Source organism: Prionailurus bengalensis, chromosome E2 (genome assembly GCF_016509475.1).
Source record: "Prionailurus bengalensis isolate Pbe53 chromosome E2, Fcat_Pben_1.1_paternal_pri, whole genome shotgun sequence".
Classification (NCBI taxonomy): Eukaryota; Metazoa; Chordata; class Mammalia; order Carnivora; family Felidae; genus Prionailurus; species Prionailurus bengalensis.
The window spans coordinates 20748347-20765256 of NC_057352.1; the positions used below are offsets into that span (position 1 = coordinate 20748347).

At 46.2% G+C, this 16910-nt stretch overlaps 1 pseudogene; it reads right to left on the minus strand.

The window, feature by feature from the left end:
- Window positions 1-7639: 7639 nt before the first annotated feature.
- On the minus strand, window positions 7640-14964 carry LOC122494305 (annotated as a pseudogene).
- Window positions 14965-16910: the final 1946 nt, after the last annotated feature.

The following is a 16910-nucleotide window of genomic DNA, read 5'->3' on the forward strand; positions in this document are numbered from 1 at the left end:
AGAGCTTCAGATACCCAATTTTATCAACATCATGTGGGTCTATGTCTGGATTTCTGTTATGTTCCATTTATCTATACATCTATCTTTATGCCTGCATAAATCCTCCAACTTTGTTCTTTTTCAAAATTATTTTGGCTCTTCTAGATCCTTTGAATATCCACATAAATTTTTGAATCAGCTTATAAATTTCTACATAAAGGCCCTGTTGGGGTTTTGACTTGGATTGCATGAGTCTGTAAATCAATTTGGGCAGAATGGACATCTTAACAAATATTGGGTCTCCCCATCCATTAGAGGTAGGGGTTTCTGCATGTATTCCAATCTTCTTTAAATGTTGCAGTTTTCAATGTAGGTGTCCAGCACAAATTTCATTCCTAAGTATTTTATGTTATCTTGATCTGATTTCTGTCAGTATAGATTATTTTTGATGCTATTTTAAAATATCGTTTCCCAGTTATTTGTTGTTAGGTCCTAGAATGGGACATGGTGACGGTAAGAAAACAGAGAGTCATATTCACCTTTGTGGGTTTCCATTAAGCACGGCGTCTGTAGTGGATGGCAATAATGTCTGTAAAGCGAGTTAAATTCTGCTCCTGTGTGTATGCATGTGTCAGACACGTTCTCTGATTTCAAGAATTTTGTTCGGTAAGACTGCTTATAAAGAGTGACTTTCCAAGAAAGTGGATCCTCTCTCTTTTCATTCTCCTCTTTCCTGAAGGCAAGAGATGCTTGGATGGATCCAGTTCTTCTGTCCCTTTATCTGTTTCTGAGCAAAATGAATGTGAACGGAGTATTACAAAGAAAAACCGGGATATTCTCAGTTGAACCAGAGCACTGGAAATATGCGCAGACTTTTCTTTATCCCGTGTTTTTCTGATAGGCTCCGAGTCTTATTCCAGGAACTCAGCCTAGCAGGACAGCCAGCTTTCAGAGGGCTTTCTCTGGCCCTTGCCTGAGGTCATTGGATATCCTACCATTTGAACACGTTATGTGATAAAATCTTTCAGGAGCGATAGTTCACATCTATCACCTGGAACCCTTTCTGTCTGCCATAGTGGAGGCTCCAGGATGTGTTTACCCTTTGTTATGGTTTCCAATATGCAGGGAGGTCAGTGCTCTGTGTGCCTAGAATGCTGGGCTGGTGTTCTCAGAACATCTTGAAGACATTGGAGAGTCATCCCAGGATAAGAACTTGATTAGGGGTTGGAGATAGCCCAGGAAGCTTCCCAGGTACCAGTCCAAAAGCAATGGGAAGATATCACTGAAACACATCAGAAATGTGCTGCCAGCGAACCTAATTCTTCACCTTACTGGCAACATGTAAATTGCTTCTGTCATGGAGGGAATCCGCCTGATGCAGGGGCAGCCTCCCATTATGCAGCTGTCGGTGCAGAGCCCCCTGAGGCTAGCTGGACGGTGCCTGCACTCATCTGGGATCATGCCAGATGGGGCCCCTTTCGCTGGAAACAAATGAGTTATTTATGATCCACATTTTAATTGGTATAATAAGCCTCCAAAGAAGTTGTGTGGTTTGGAAATAGACATGAACTTATTTCTGTTTCTACAGAAATTTCGTATTTTTTATTTAAAAATCAGAGAGGGCTCCTGGGCGACTCAGTCAGTTGAGCATCCAACTCTTGATTTCGGCTCAGGGCATGATCCCAGGGTCATGGGTTCGAGCCCCGTGTGGGGTTCTGTGCTGAGTGTGGAGCCTGCTTAAGATCCTCTCTCTTCCTCTCTCTCTCTCTCTCTCTCCCTCCCTCCCTCCCTCTCTCTCTCTCTCCCTCTCTCCCTCTCTCTCTCTCTCTCTCTCTCTCTCTCCTCCACTGCCCCTCTGCCCTGCTCCCACGCTCTCTAAAAATAAAAAATAATAAAAATAAAAGAGTATCAGTTTGGAAAGCTACCTATTTATCCACCACGCCCAGGTGCTCAAGAAAGGTGACGTCTGGTGTGGGTCTCCTGCCTGCCCTAGTCTTCAGGTCCCCGAAAAGGGAAGCGGTAGGTCACACAGCCGAAGGGGTGGGGCCTGAGGAGTCACCACAGTCTTTCTCACTGTCCACCTCTGCCTGGAGGCCCCCTCTCGTCTTCCCTTCGCCTCCTACCCACTGAGGACAGGGAAGCAAGTGCTGAATGAGGGACAAAAGGTCTCATATCCTTGGCTCTCCTGCTTTCTGGCTACTGGACAGGAGAGCTCAGTGCATGCCAGGCCAGAGACCCCACTGGGAGTTAGTTTCCTCTGTGGTAAGGACTCTTTCCCCCAGGGGTCACATGGTATTGGGCAGGGGCGGTGCCTAGCGGTTCCCTGGACTCTACCCAGGGCAGGTAGGTGTGTGGTCTAGGACCCTGGCAAGGCCTGGAAGAGGGAAGGGGCCGGGACCCTTGGCCAGCTGCTGGAAGTGGTGGGATATGGACTGAGGGGACTGGGAACAAGCAGACACCCCCTAAGTTGCACAGTGACATAAAGCGCTGGTGTCACTTACCTGGAAGGCATGCTCAGCACTTCTCTTTACCAGCCATTTATGGGATTAATTTTGTAACAGAGGCATTGGCACAGTAGACAGCACGTTGGGGGGCACCTGGGTGGCTCAGGCGGTTAAGTGTCTGACTTTTGATTTCAGCTCAGGTCATGATCTCAAGGTTCGTGGGTTTGAGCCCTACCTCGGGCTCTGCACTGAAGCGTGAAACCTGCTTGGGATTCTCTCTCTCTCCCTCTCTCTCTGTCCCTCCCCCGCTTTTTCTCCAAACAAACAAACAAACAAACAAATGTTGGGCGGGGGGGGGGGGGGAGGGATAAAGCACATCAGGTTTTATGTAGCACCTGTTACTCTCCCAAGTCATAAGATCCGAAATGTCCAGTGGTTAATCCAGACCTCTCAAATGAACTGGGGTTAACAAACGTTCTGCGGACAGAATCTCCAGAATGTGGGTGGTGCTCAGTTTTCCATGTTCAGCCCTCCCTCTGCCAAGTGGGGGTCAGAGGTTTTGCACAATGCCCCCTCCCTCCAGTGGGAACCCCAGCTCACCAAGTTGGGGAGCCAGGCTCTGTGGGTGCCACCCCGATTCTGTCCTGGGCTCAGCATCCGCAGTTCTCTGCAGGAACGGGCAGGAGAGGCTAGAGACCTTAACACACAGAAATGTCCAAAGGTCTGTCTTTGTTTAAATAATTTTTAAAAATTTATTTGTTATTGAGAGAGAGAGAGGGAGAACAAGCTGGGGAGGGGCAGAGAAGAGGGAGACACAGAATCCTAAGCGGCTCCAGGCTCTGAACTGTCAGCACAGAGCCCAACGCAGGACTGGAACCCACAAACCAAGAGATCGTGACCTGAGCCAAAGTTGGACGCTTAACTGACTGAGCCACCCTGGTGCCCCCAAAGGTCTCTCTTTAACATCGGGGCTAACCTTCTCTGGCCAAACTCTTGTTTCTGAGTTGCCCTCAGAATTATGGCTCCTTCCAGTCTTTCTTCTTCTCCAGGCTTGTGCTGTGGTCGGGGAAGCAGAGGCTGGGCAGGTGAGTGGGTGCCCCCCTCCCACAGCCCTGCCGCACACAGGGGGACCATCTTCTTGCTCTTTGAGGTGCCTTCAGCCATATGGGACACAGGCTTGTCTGTAAGGAGACTCAGACAGGGAGGAAACCCAGAGAGAGGCAATATTATTTGGCTGCTTGGTAGCTACATAAACATCCTTTTCGGAAGGAGAAAGAAAAGAAAAAGACAAAAGTATTTTTCCCGGTACATCCGCATTTTAGAGATAGCAGATATTTGTCTAGGAATTGTTTTACCAGAAGTGGAGTGATGACATCCACCATGTAAGTCCCGTGTCCCAGCCCCCAGAGAGGTAGAGTCAGGGACACGTTGAAAGGGACCTCCTTGTTGCCTGGAAAACCAACAAAGTGTTTTCCAGGTAGTAAGATCATATAGATAAATAATACGTGGTGAAAATGTATAGACCTAAAACTCAGTAAAATGGAGCAGCGAGGCTGGGAGGGGGAGCCTTACCACAACATCAATTACAGGAAGAATTGTCAATTATAGAGCCCTACAGAAAAATCCTCAACAGGAAAGAATGATCAATTACAGGTCCCATCAGGGAAAGACGTACATGGCATCTCTTACAGATTCTGTTATTCCCAAATAAACCCTTGTTTTTTTTTGTTTTTTTTTTTTTGCTAGTAAAATAACTGTTCTTATTTATTTAGCCTATTTCACTATTAAGGTCAACTACTTGGTGGGTCAATTACTTGGGAGCTAAGAACTCCACCCTCAACTCCAGGACTGCACAGAGCCTAGGACTGAGCTAGCCTGCAGGTGTCCAGGCCACAGGGACCCTCCTGGGGCCAAGGAGGAAAGGTGAGGCTTTCCTGAACTTGGGAGGGCTGCACCTGCTGCAGCCCTCTTGCCCTGAGGTGAAGCCAGATGCTAGGAAGTGTCCAGAAAGTTTCAGGATTCACTGGTTGGACCAACTTGGGTTATTGGCCAAAATGGCAGATGTCCACCGTAATTATTTTATGCTTAGTTGGAATCTCCATAATCTATAATAGAAGCGGTTCTCACTTGTTTAACTATTGCTATAAAACTTATGGCTTAAACTTTCTTTTTCTTTTTTTTTAAATTTTTTTTTAACATTTATTTTTGAGACAGAGAGAGACAGAGCATGAATGGGGGAGGGGCAGAGAGAGAGGGAGACACAGAATCGGAAGCAGGCTCCAGGCTCTGAGCCATCAGCCCAGAGCCCGACGCGGGGCTCGAACTCATGGACCGCGAGATCGTGACCTGAGCTGAAGTCGGACGCCTAACCGACTGAGCCACCCAGGCGCCCCATAAACTTTCAATAGTTTATTATGTCTTATAATTTTTTAGGTTGACTACTTGGTACTTTCACTGATTTCACTTGAGATCATTTATGGGGCTGTATTCAGCTGGTGAGTCAGGTGTGCTGATGGCCAGCGGGTGTCATGCAGTTAGTGCTGGCCCCTCGGTTCTTTTCCAGTGGCCCCATCCAGTGGCTTGTCTTTCTTAAGTGGCAGTGTTGAAACTACCTTCCAGGAGAACAATATTGAAATTGCTGTGCTCAAGAATCACACAATGTCCCTCCCACACATTCTATTAGCCAAAGTAAGTTAGAGGACAGCCCAGGTATTAAGAGCTGAGCAAATGAACACTACCTCTTTATGGAAGGAGGTATAAAATATTGTGGCTTTGCTTTTAGTCTGGACAGCTGTTTTTTTCGAAGTATAGCTGTGTTCCCAAATTTTGACATATAATGCTCTTACTGTCCTCTCTTTATAGCTGGTGACTTTTGTTGATTTCCAGTTGGACCAGGGAAGTGACTGTATGTTTACAGGTTACTGGTATTTTTGTTGGTTTAACTAATCATTTTGCTATTTTTTTTTTCATAGTGTAAGAGCATGAGCCCTGTTATTTGGGGGAATTAATTTAGGTGTTTTTGTTTTTGTTTTTGGTAGCATAGTATATGGTTATTTTTTTTTTCAACGTTTATTTATTTTTGGGACAGAGAGAGACAGAGCATGAATGGGGGAGGGGCAGAGAGAGAAGGAGACACAGAATCGGAAACAGGCTCCAGGCTCTGAGCCATCAGCCCAGAGCCCGACGCGGGGCTCGAACTCACAGACCGCGAGATCGTGACCTGGCTGAAGTCGGACGCTTAACCGACTGCGCCACCCAGGCGCCCCAGTATATGGTTATTTTTTGTCTATTACCATGGACTTTTGAAAAGATTGTGGGTCTTTTGTTGTTGTTGAAGAGATAAGGAAATTGATAGATTTATCACTTTATATTTTTCAAATATCCTATATCCACTTGTCTAGTGTATCCTGCCACTTTCCTACAGGACTCTTGGGATGCATTATGTTGGGTAGGTGAGGAGGAGCTAAAAGAAATCAAGAAATGGTTTCCATTTGGGGATGGAGGAGGATCTCTAGAGGGGAGGTACGTGTGTTTTATACTCTTAACAATGATCACAACCGGGGCGCCTGGGTGGCTCAGTCGGTTAAGCGTCCGACTTCGGCTCAGGTCTTGGTCTCACGGTTCGTGGGTTCGAGCCCCATGTCGGGCTCTGTGCTGACAGCTCAGAGCCTGAAGCCTGTGTCAGATTCTGTGTCTCCCTCTCTCTCTGCCCCTCCCCCACTCGCACTCTGTCTCTCTCTGCCTCAAAAATAAATAAACATTAAAAAAAAAATTTTTTTTTAAACAGTGATCACAACCAGTGTAATAGGAGGGCTTATTTCCAAAGAGATAAGCTGGGTGGCTCGGTTGGGCATCCAACTCTTGGTTTTAGCCCAGGTCATGATCTCCTGGTTCATGGGATCGAGCCCCACATTGGGCTCCATGCTGACATTGAGGAGCCTGCTTGGGATTCTCTGTCTCCCTCTCTCTGCTTCCCCCCTGCTCATGCACACACTCTTTGAAAAGAAAGAAAAGGAGGGAGGGAGGGAGGGAAGGAAGGAAGGAACGGACCCAACAGTCATTTGTAACATACTGCTCTAAGTAGAAAAAACAGTTCATGAATGACTGGTAGAAAGAATTTCAATATCAAACTTAGAGCTGCCTTAAAAAAATCTGCATTGAGACAGTGAGTTGATGCAAACATTCTGTATCTGGGAAAAATACTCTTCTTGTGACTTCTAACACTCCACAAAATAAAATTGTGCTTTTGAGAGGGAGCATCCTGTGCTGTGACTTGTGCCAAGGTTCGGGTTAGGTTGACTGGAGGGAGGGCTTCAGGCAGGAGAAGGAATGGGACTTAGAGGTGGGATAACTTGGCAAATGCTACAGGCAACGAGACCTTGTTGGGAGCACAGTTACATACCAGAATAGTAGGGATTCTTTTTTTTTATTTTTATTTTTTTTTTATTTTTTATTTTTTTTTTCAACGTTTTTATTTATTTTTGGGACAGAGAGAGACAGAGCATGAACGGGGGAGGGGCAGAGAGAGAGGGAGACACAGAATCGGAAACAGGCTCCAGGCTCCGAGCCATCAGCCCAGAGCCCGACGCGGGGCTCGAACTCACGGACCGCGAGATCGTGACCTGGCTGAAGTCGGACGCTTAACCAACTGCGCCACCCAGGCGCCCCAATAGTAGGGATTCTTAAGGGTGAGCTACTCTATTGTGTGGACAATGGAATGCTGGTGACTTTTTCAAAAGCAGAACCACTTATTTATAATGAATAGTATTAGTTCAAATATTTGGCCAGGGGGCGCCTGGGTGGCGCAGTCGGTTAAGCGTCCGACTTCAGCCAGGTCACGATCTCATGGTCCGTGAGTTCGAGCCCCACGTCAGGCTCTGGGCTGATGGCTCGGAGCCTGGAGCCTGTTTCCGATTCTGTGTCTCCCTCTCTCTCTGCCCCTCCCCCGTTCATGCTCTGTCTCTCTCTGTCCCAAAAATAAATAAACGTTGAAAAAAAAATTAAAAAAAACAAAAAACAAAAACAAATATTTGGCCAGATAATACCTCTTCAGCATCACATGGGCCTTCAGGTCTGTATCTCAAGTATTCATAAGAAAGAGTGAGGAATCATTTCTTTCTTATTATTATTTCTTAGATTTCTTCACATTATAAGAAAAATTCTTTTTCAGAGGTTGCTCGCTTTTCTAGATTAAATACGTAGGCAATACTGCAGCTGCAGGAGAGACCAAGGGATCGCTTCCCACGTAAGCTGAGTGGGACGAAAACCTATAACGATCTGCTACGAACTGCAAGGCAAAAAAACCAAAGAGGGCCGTGCACGGTACCCTCACTAAGTGAAGCGTAAGGTGTCATTACCCACTTGCCATTCCCACTACGTCATGAGAGCAATTCAAGTTTGGGGAAAATAGTTTAATGTATTGCTCAGAAACAAAAGTTGTTTCTATCTTCCCATCTCCAACAAGGCGGTGGCTCTGAGGTCCAGCGCCGCCATGCAGCCTCCATTCTGTCCCACACTCACTCACGAGAGAGGGTCCAGAGTGGGCCGGGCGTCCAGGGTGGTGAACTGGTAGTCCTGTTTGACCTCACCGCCATCGCAGTAGCCGATGACCTATCTGACTTCTGGCCCACAAGGGTGGATGTTCCAATCGTGCCTGTCAAAAGGCAACTTGTACCCCATCCAGGAATGAATTCTTGCCCTTGGTGAATACTCTTTCTCTTTACCTCTGAACCGGATGAGTGATGGAGCACGAAGGATGTTCGGCGGCATGAATGGCTTCCTACTTCCGGATCTTCTTCCGGGCTTGCTCATTATTCTGATTGTGAATTCTGATGCTATTATGCTGTCTTTGTGACTAATATCCTCATCCTTCCATTTCCACCCTTCCCGTACCATCGCATTCCAGAGCATCTGTTCTGAAGGATAAGCCCACTTATTCTCCGAATCTGCTCTCGGAATGGATGAGTCCTCTCTCACAGTAAACAGTGCAAATGGCTGATCGGTGGTGGTGGGGGCAGTGTCCGATCAGGTGGTGGCATCAGATGAGAATCTAGGTGCTCCTTATTCTCGGCCACAGCGCCCGTAACAGGACATCCCATGGACTCACACACGCGATCCTGCCCTGGCAAGCAGGCACAGGGCTCATTTGTTCTCACAAGATGGGTCACATGCTCTGCACTGGACAGCCTTTCATTTTCCCTTCATGCATGGGACATCCTGATGATCTGAAGCATGTGAGGTCTGAACTGTAACAGTGGTGGTAGATGCAGACAAATCCACGATTGGAATCCTGGCGCTGAATCCAAACAATTCTGACTCCTGTCCTGGGCCGCTGTCGGGAGCCTCTAACCGCCTTCTCTCTCGGTCACCATTGTCGCAGTCACCGCTGGTGCTCGAGTACACCTCTCCAGAGTTTAGTTTTCACAGGAGAGGGACCACATGGCTTGTCCTTGGTCCTGCGTCATGATTTCTGTGGTGTCCCCGGACTCTTCATGAGTGAAGAACCTTTTATGGAAACACTGGAGCACCGCTCCAGTTGTGGCAAACCGTAATTTGTTTTTTTGTTTTCTGAAAATGTTGGCTCATTGATGGTTCAATTTGACCTGTTTACTTGCCAGAGAGATGCAAATCTTAGGCCGCTTAAGAATTCAAGAATGAATTCCCTGGGGGATGTCTTTCTGTGGTCAAGGTAATGACCAGTTCAATAAAGGGCCAAGCATAATCATGATGTAGAATAAAATGCATTATGCAGGGTGGTCCAAACCCTGAGAAGGTCTTGAACTACTGTGCACATCTTGATTGCTAATTGGAAAAAGGTGTTTCAGCCCAGAAACCATTGAAATACGCGAACTGAGAGGCATCGGTTATGGAAATTAAAATCAAAGGCATCGAGCTTCACATTTCTGATTACATATTCAAACCACAAAATTACAGTGTATAAAATCAATTTTTATTATAGTCATAAGTAGTAATTAGACATAGACTTTTAAAATTCAAATCATATTTGTATTAGGTGAAATTTCTCCACTTCTTTACCCCCACGCAGGAAAAGATCTGAATGGGAAACGGCTGCCAGAGGCTGCTTATCTTACAGGTCGTCCTTAAAATAGCTCAGCTGTAACCCCCTCAGTCTGATGGGGACACACTGGGGAAAAAAAGTGAAGAGGTTGTCTCCCTTCAAATATTGTACCATGTATGTTCGCAGCTGCTAGTTTTTCGAGCTTCCGACGTTTCGTCAAGGAACCGATGCCAGAGAAAGGGGAAAAGAAAATGAGGGTGGGGTAGAGAAGGGGTAGAGAGGTAAAACAGCAAAGACCAGTTCTTCACCAGAGTAAGTAAGAGGGGCCGGGAAGCAGTGAAAACCCTAGCACCCAGATTGTGGTCTCTAAATACCATTCCCTACCTAAAGGAAACAAGGCTACTTGGAAAATAGTGGATTCCAGTTCTGGAGCAGAAAAGGTACAAACGAAACCTGGAATGCCTTGTTCCCAAGTGCAAGGACATGCCCCAGGATTGATGGGAACATGGCAAAAGGACACAGGAACTAGCTTTGGAGACATCCCCACTGGGCAGATCTGGGGGTTGTAACACATTGGATGAAAAATAGTTTGAGTCGTACTAATACTGATCCTCATGCCCCTAAAATGAATGACAATGAATAAATGTAGAAGAAATGGTAAAACTAGAAAATCACTCTTTTGCAACAAGTTTTTGTCATAATCGATTCATAGAAAACTTACTGGTGGATGCTAAACCACTGAGTTTAGAGAGGGAGAGAGAGAGAGAGAGAGGAAGAGAAAGGGAGAGAGAGAATCCCAAGGAGGCTCCACAGCCAGAGCCAGCGTGAGGCCTGAAGCAGGGCTTGATCCTATGAGCCTGGGATCGTGACCGGAGCCGAAATCAAAAGTCAGATACTCAACTGTCCTTTGTTCTTAGGATTCACAGGCTGAAGTCCTTAGGAGTAAAGGGTCGTGGATGTCTGCAACTCATACTGGATACTTTAGCCTCCCTAAAGTATCTAGGTGCTCCTTATTCTCGGCCACAGCGCCCGTAACGGGACATCCCACGGACTCACACACGTGATCCTGCCCCTGGCGAGCAGGCACAGGGCTCATTTTGTTCTCACAAGATGAGAGAGTGATGAAGCAAATGTAACACATTAACGAGTGGTGAACCTAAGCGAAGGATATGTGGCTGATCATGATACTATTATTTCAATTTTCTGAAGGTTTGAAGATGGTTAAAAGTAAAGATTGAGGGAGAAAAGTGAGCCGAATCAGTGGGATTCTATGTTAGATGAGTTTCAAGTAAAAAGAATGAATTTCGTGGCGCCTGGGTGGCTCAGTCGGTTAAGCGACCGACTTCAGCTCCGGTCGTGATCTCACAGTTTGTGAGTTTGAGCCCCGCGTCGGGCTCTGTGCTGCTTCAGATTCTGTGTCTCCTTCTCTCTCTCTGCCCCTCCCCGACTTGTGCTCTGTCTCTCAAAAATAAATATATGTAAAAAATTTAAAAAGAATGAATTTAGGTGCAATCACATTTTTAAACTAATGTCAATAGGATTGCAATTCATTCTTATTTTTCTTAAATGAACAAGTTTTTAGGCATGTTAAATTAAAAAAAATTTTTTGTAATTTTATTTTTGAGAGAGAGAGAGAGAGAGAGGGCAGCAGAGAGAGCGGGAGACAGGATCTGACACAGGGTCTACACTGTCAGCAGAGAGCCCAACGCAGGGCTCCTGCGATCATGACCTGAGCCGTAGCTGGAAGCCTACCTGACTGAGCCACTCAGGCGTCTCTAGGCACGTTAAATTTTAGGGCAAAAATATGCTCACCTGATTTACAAAAAGGTACATAGAGAAATTTCCTTCCATCCTTACCCCCAACTCCTCTGTTTCTGCCTCAGTTGCCCCTCTGCCTTTGGTTTCTTATGGACCCTTTTAGAGATTGGGTATACATAAATACGAAACATAAATTTTGCTTTTCTTCCTTTGCTGTTCAGGATAGCTGGTTCTACATATAGTTCTGGATCTTACCCCTCACCTAACAGTATCTTAGATATTGGGGCACCTGAGTGGCTCAGTCAGTTAAACATCTGACTTTGGCTCAGGTCGTGATCTCACGGGGTTTGTGAGTTCAAGCCCCACATGGGGCTCTGTGCCGACAGCTCAGAGCCTGGAGCCTGCTTCGGATTCTGTGTCTCCCTCTCTCTCTGCCCCTCCCCCACTTGCGCTCTATCTCTGTCTCTCGCTCTCACAAATAAATAAACATTAAAAAAAATTTGTTTAGACCTTAGATATCATTCCGTGTAAATACAGAGAGCTTTGTCATCTGCATCTTTTACTGTAGCTGCGTAGCATCCACTGTACGAACATACCGTCATCTGTTTCGCTCTTGACCGACTCTAGATGGCTTCTTGTCTTGTGCCATTTCAAACAATACTACAGTCAGCACTGGTGCACGGACACCTTTTCACACACACTTGCTGGCACGAATATCCGCAGAAGGAAACAATCAGATGGGAACTGGCAAAGGATGTGCTGTTACAACCTTGGTGGCTATCGCTAACGGAGACACGGTGCTCCTTCACGTACGGTTCCACCCCCAGTGCAGAAAATTGCTTTCCCCGCAGCCTTGTCAACAGCATGTGCTGCCAAAGCTGTGGAGTTTGGCCAGTTGGATGGAGGAAAAATGTATCTCAGGGAAACGTTCATTTGCCTTGCTGTAAGGTTGAGCATCGTGTCCTGTGTGGAAGAAGCACTGGCAGTACCTCTTCTGTGAGCTGTTTGCTCGCATCTTTTGCCTCTTTGTTATCTGATTATATTTTATGGGAACCCGGAGTTTATTAGAGGAATTAGAACTTCCTCAAATGTGTGGGAAGATAAAGAGGCCGGGGCCAGAGGTGTTGAAAGCCTCTAATGGCGACAGGCAGAAACGCTGGTGCAGCCGGGGGATCAGAGCCTGCGGGAAAGTGCTTGGAGCTGGGTGCGTGAAGGAGGAGGTCTGAGAGAGCCAGGCTGTGCGGGCACTGTAGCCCAGCACTCTGCAGTGGTGCCCGAAACCAGCAAGTGTTTCACCAACGACACCTTTCAAGGGAAACGGCGTCTGCTTCACTTCCGTCCTTTCGAACCTCTCTTGGCCACCTTTAACCCTGGGCCATGCAGGAGACTGGTTTCCCAGCCTTAGACCAGACCGGTGGTTTCAAGTTGAGAATATCCAGCACGTCCCGCCCCTTTGTCATCCTGGCATCCATACGCACTTCCTTTCCCTACACTTAAGTCTCAAAGAGGAACAGAACCGCAGTCACCCAGCAACTATCTCTCATGTACCCATCTTTAGGTGATGTTCGTTCCTCCTCTCTGAGTCACAATCCACCTTTGGTGCCCTGTAACTGAAGTACTGAGGTTCACTGCTTATTGTAGTCAGATCCTGCTGCTCTAATGGAATATTCATAGATGGGGTGGCTTAAACAACACACGTTTATTTCCCATATTCTAGAGGCTGGAAGGCCAGGATCAAGGCACTGGCAGATCTGGTGCCTGGTGAGGCCCCTCTTGCTGGTTTATAGATGACTGCCTTCATGCTGTGTCCTCAAGTGGTGGAGAGAAAGGGACAGAGAACCAGAGCGGGAGGGGGATAGGAGGGAGAGGAGGAGGGAGAAGGAGAAAAGGAAGGGGAGGGGGAGGGAGAGGGAGCCTGGGAGAGCTTGGTGTCTCTTCTTACATAATCCTATTCATGAGGGTGGAGCCTCGCAAAGTCTCCACCTCCAAATACCGGTCACACTGGGCAAGGAGTTTCAGCATAGGAATTTTGGTGAGACCCACTGTGAAAAGTCTAAAGGTCTGGCTTTCTCTTGGGAATCTGTAGTTCATTTATAGTTCTTTCTAGTCCAGATGCAGTTTACCCACCAGGGATCATTCTTATCGTAAGCAATGTTGCCTAGAAGCATAGTTAACAGACCATCATATCAGGCTTCCCCAGCAAATCAGTTACAGTGAACCACCCCCAGACGTGGTGGCTTAGAACAACAGCCTTTTATTTGCTCATGATTCTGTGGGTTAGCACTGGGCTGGCCTCCCCTGTGTGGTTCTTCTGTGGGTCACTCAAGTGGTTGTAGTTATCTGGTGTTCCACTGAGGCTGGATGGTCTAAGATGACCTCGTTCTTGCATAGCTGGTAGGTGCTTATTGAATTCTTATAGTTTTCAATGAATTCCCTTGAAATTTCCAATTATACCATCTACAAATAGTGATAGTATACATCTTCCTTTCTAACTTTTATGCTTCAGATTTCTTTCTCTTAACTAATTGCATTGGCTAGTACTGCCAAGACAATGCTATGTGACAGCAGTGATGGTATATTCTTCATGATTCTAGTGGGAATGTTCTCAGTGCATCCGCACTATGTTGATACTTGGGTTGGCTTTGGGTTGAGATTTTAAAAAATCACTTTGGAAGTAGATGGATATCCCCTTGTTTCAGTGTTTATTAAGAATGGCATTCAGGGGCGCCTGGGTGGCGCAGTCGGTTAAGCGTCCGACTTCAGCCAGGTCGCGATCTCGCGGTCCGTGAGTTCCAGCCCCGCGTCGGGCTCTGGGCTGATGGCTCAGAGCCTGGAGCCTGTTTCCGATTCTGTGTCTCCCTCTCTCTCTGCCCCTCCCCCGTTCATGCTCTGTCTCTCTCTGTCCCAAAAATAAATAAACGTTGAAAAAAAAAAAAAAAGAATGGCATTCATTGAATGTATCTTTTGAGCATTTAGGAAACAATCATAATTTCTCCTTAGGTTCAATAACTTGAAAACAATTCACATGGTCAGAAATCTATTCACAGAATTCAAATCAATTTCCCATTTGATATTGGCTATAGAGTATCTTCTAGGGAGCTAAGTCCAGGGTGTCCAGGATCAGGATAATAGGAGAAATAGATGATTTTGAGTTACATTTTGGAAATAAAACCAATGATGGATTCAGTGTGACAATGTGGGGTGTGAAGGATAAGGAGGAACTAAGGATGATTCCTGGGTTTGTTCTTGAGAAATGGCTCAGGCTGAGGTCCCCACCTTTCTCACCTTGCCCGACACCTGAGATCTGTGAGTCCACTGACCACTGTCTCCACTTTCTGTTCTGCAACCTTAGGGCCTCTTCCTTCACTGTTTCTTCTCTGTCTCTTGGTGGGCTCTTCTCGACCTGCTTTCACCTGGATGCCCAGGTGGAAACCCCCACCTTGGCTCTGTTCTTAGCTGCCTTCTCTCCCTGAACAGACTTGGAAAATCTCATCTCTAACACAGGGTATCGCCTATGATGTACCACTTGTGATGCTGATGGCTTCCACACCCGTGCCTGTAGCTCTGTCTTGCTCCTGGTTCCCAGCTGAAGATCCACTTGCCTGTGGGACTTCTCTCTACATGGATCTTCTGCAGGTGTCTCAAAGCCTTCAAGTCTAAAACCACATTCCTTACCTGCTCCGATTCTTGGTTCTGATTGCGTTTTTGTCCACACCACCAAGCAATTCTTCGACACCAGCTGAGTGTCCTAAAATTCAACTCCATTCAGACACTGTCTACCTGGACACAGCATCAGACCCCACAGGTTGAGGGCTCAGTCCCACAAGACTGCCTCCTGACTCCTTCAGACACAATCGAGAGTTCAGGGTGTCATCTGTGCTTCTGACTGGCTGTAGATCAGAGGTCCCACGCCCCCCCTCCTTGGGTTTGATTAAGTTACCAGAGTGGCTCACAGAATGCAGAGAAGCATTTTACTTAACGGATTACCAGTTTATTATAAAAGGATAGAACTCAGGAACAGCCAGATGGAGGAGACGCATAGGGCAAGGTATGGGGATGGGTGTGCCGCTCTCCCCAAATCTCCACTTGTTCACCAACCCAGAAGCTTCCTGAACCCCATCCTTTTAGGGTTTTTATGGAGGCTTCATTACATAGGCAAGATTGGTGAAATCATTGACCATTGGGTATTGATTCAACACCCAGCCCCGCCTCTTCCTCTCCTGGAAGGTCAGAGGGTGGGGCTGAAAGTTCCAACCCTCTCACCAGAGTGGTTCCCTTGGCAACCAGCTTCCAGCCTCAGGCGTTTCCCCCAAATTGCCTCATTAGCATAACAAAAGACACCTTTATTTCTCTCAGCACTTAGGAAATTCTAAGAGTTTTAGGAGCTCTGAGGCAGAAAAGGGAAGAAGACCAGTATGTTTTCCTTATTACAAATCACAGTATCACATCTACCTTTCCCCAGACACGATGTGGGGGGCCGGTGTATCCTAGGTTCCTTTCCCTCCTTCCTTTTTCCTGATCACGAAACAAGTCCTGAAGATTCTACTATCTGTGATCTATTCCTTCCAGCTTCTTAGTCCTGGTCATCTGTGTTGGGACGCCCCTGACAGCATCCTCCGTTCCCTCTCCACTCCCTTCCTGCATTCCTAACTTCTTTGTTTTCTTCAAGTGTCTTTAAAAAATCTGTTCAGAGGAGCACCTGGGTGGATTAGTGGGTTGAGTATCTGACTCTTGATTTTGGCTAAGGTCATGATCTCACGGTTCGTGGGTTCAAGCCCCACATCGGGCTCTGCTCTGACAGTGTGGAGCCTGCTTGGAATTCTCTCTTCCTGTCTGCCCCTTACCCTCTCTCTCTAACTGAAAATAAACATAAATAAACTTTAAAAAAAGAAGCATATTCCATACATTTATAATATATAGTATTACATAATATATTCATACATATTATATATATGTATATATACTTATATATGTGTACATGTACTTATATATATGTGTATATGTATGTATACATATGTATATATATACATATATACATATATGTATATATATACATATATACTTTATATATACATATATATGTATATATACATATGTATATGTATGTATGTGTGTATATGTACATATATATATGCGCATATATATACATATATATACTTTACCAGTCTAGAATGATTCAATACACGTTTTTTTTCCTATTTGTATATTCATAGAAGATACCTAACGTTTATTGAAGGCTCTGTGGGCCTTCTGTGTGGTGTGCTTCCGGAGCCTTTATTTCCTTAATCCTATCACAGTCCCATTTTACAGATGAGGAAGTGGAGTCCAGAGAGGCTGAGCAGCTGGCGATAGGAGAAGCTGGTATTGCCTCTAGGGGCTGAGATGTTTACAGCTCCTCTGGACAAAGAGCAGTGGCTGATGTTTCCCTAGTTGTGCAGGTTATTCAGGGGTACTTTTGACAGTCCTGTTCAGTTTCTGATGGTGATGAGTTTGGAAAAAAAAATGATTCACGGAGGCGGCTGATTGCTCTCCAGTCCTTGCTGCTTATGTTGTACGTGGGGCTGTGAAGGTGAAGCCTGTTGAGCAGGTGGCCAGACAGTAAGTAGGTTACAGACATTTTAAAATAAGGTGTTCAATCCGGTGTGAGACACGACATCCTCACCCCTCCAAGGAGCTTCTGATTAAACTCACTTGAGGGATCAGCTCTTGAT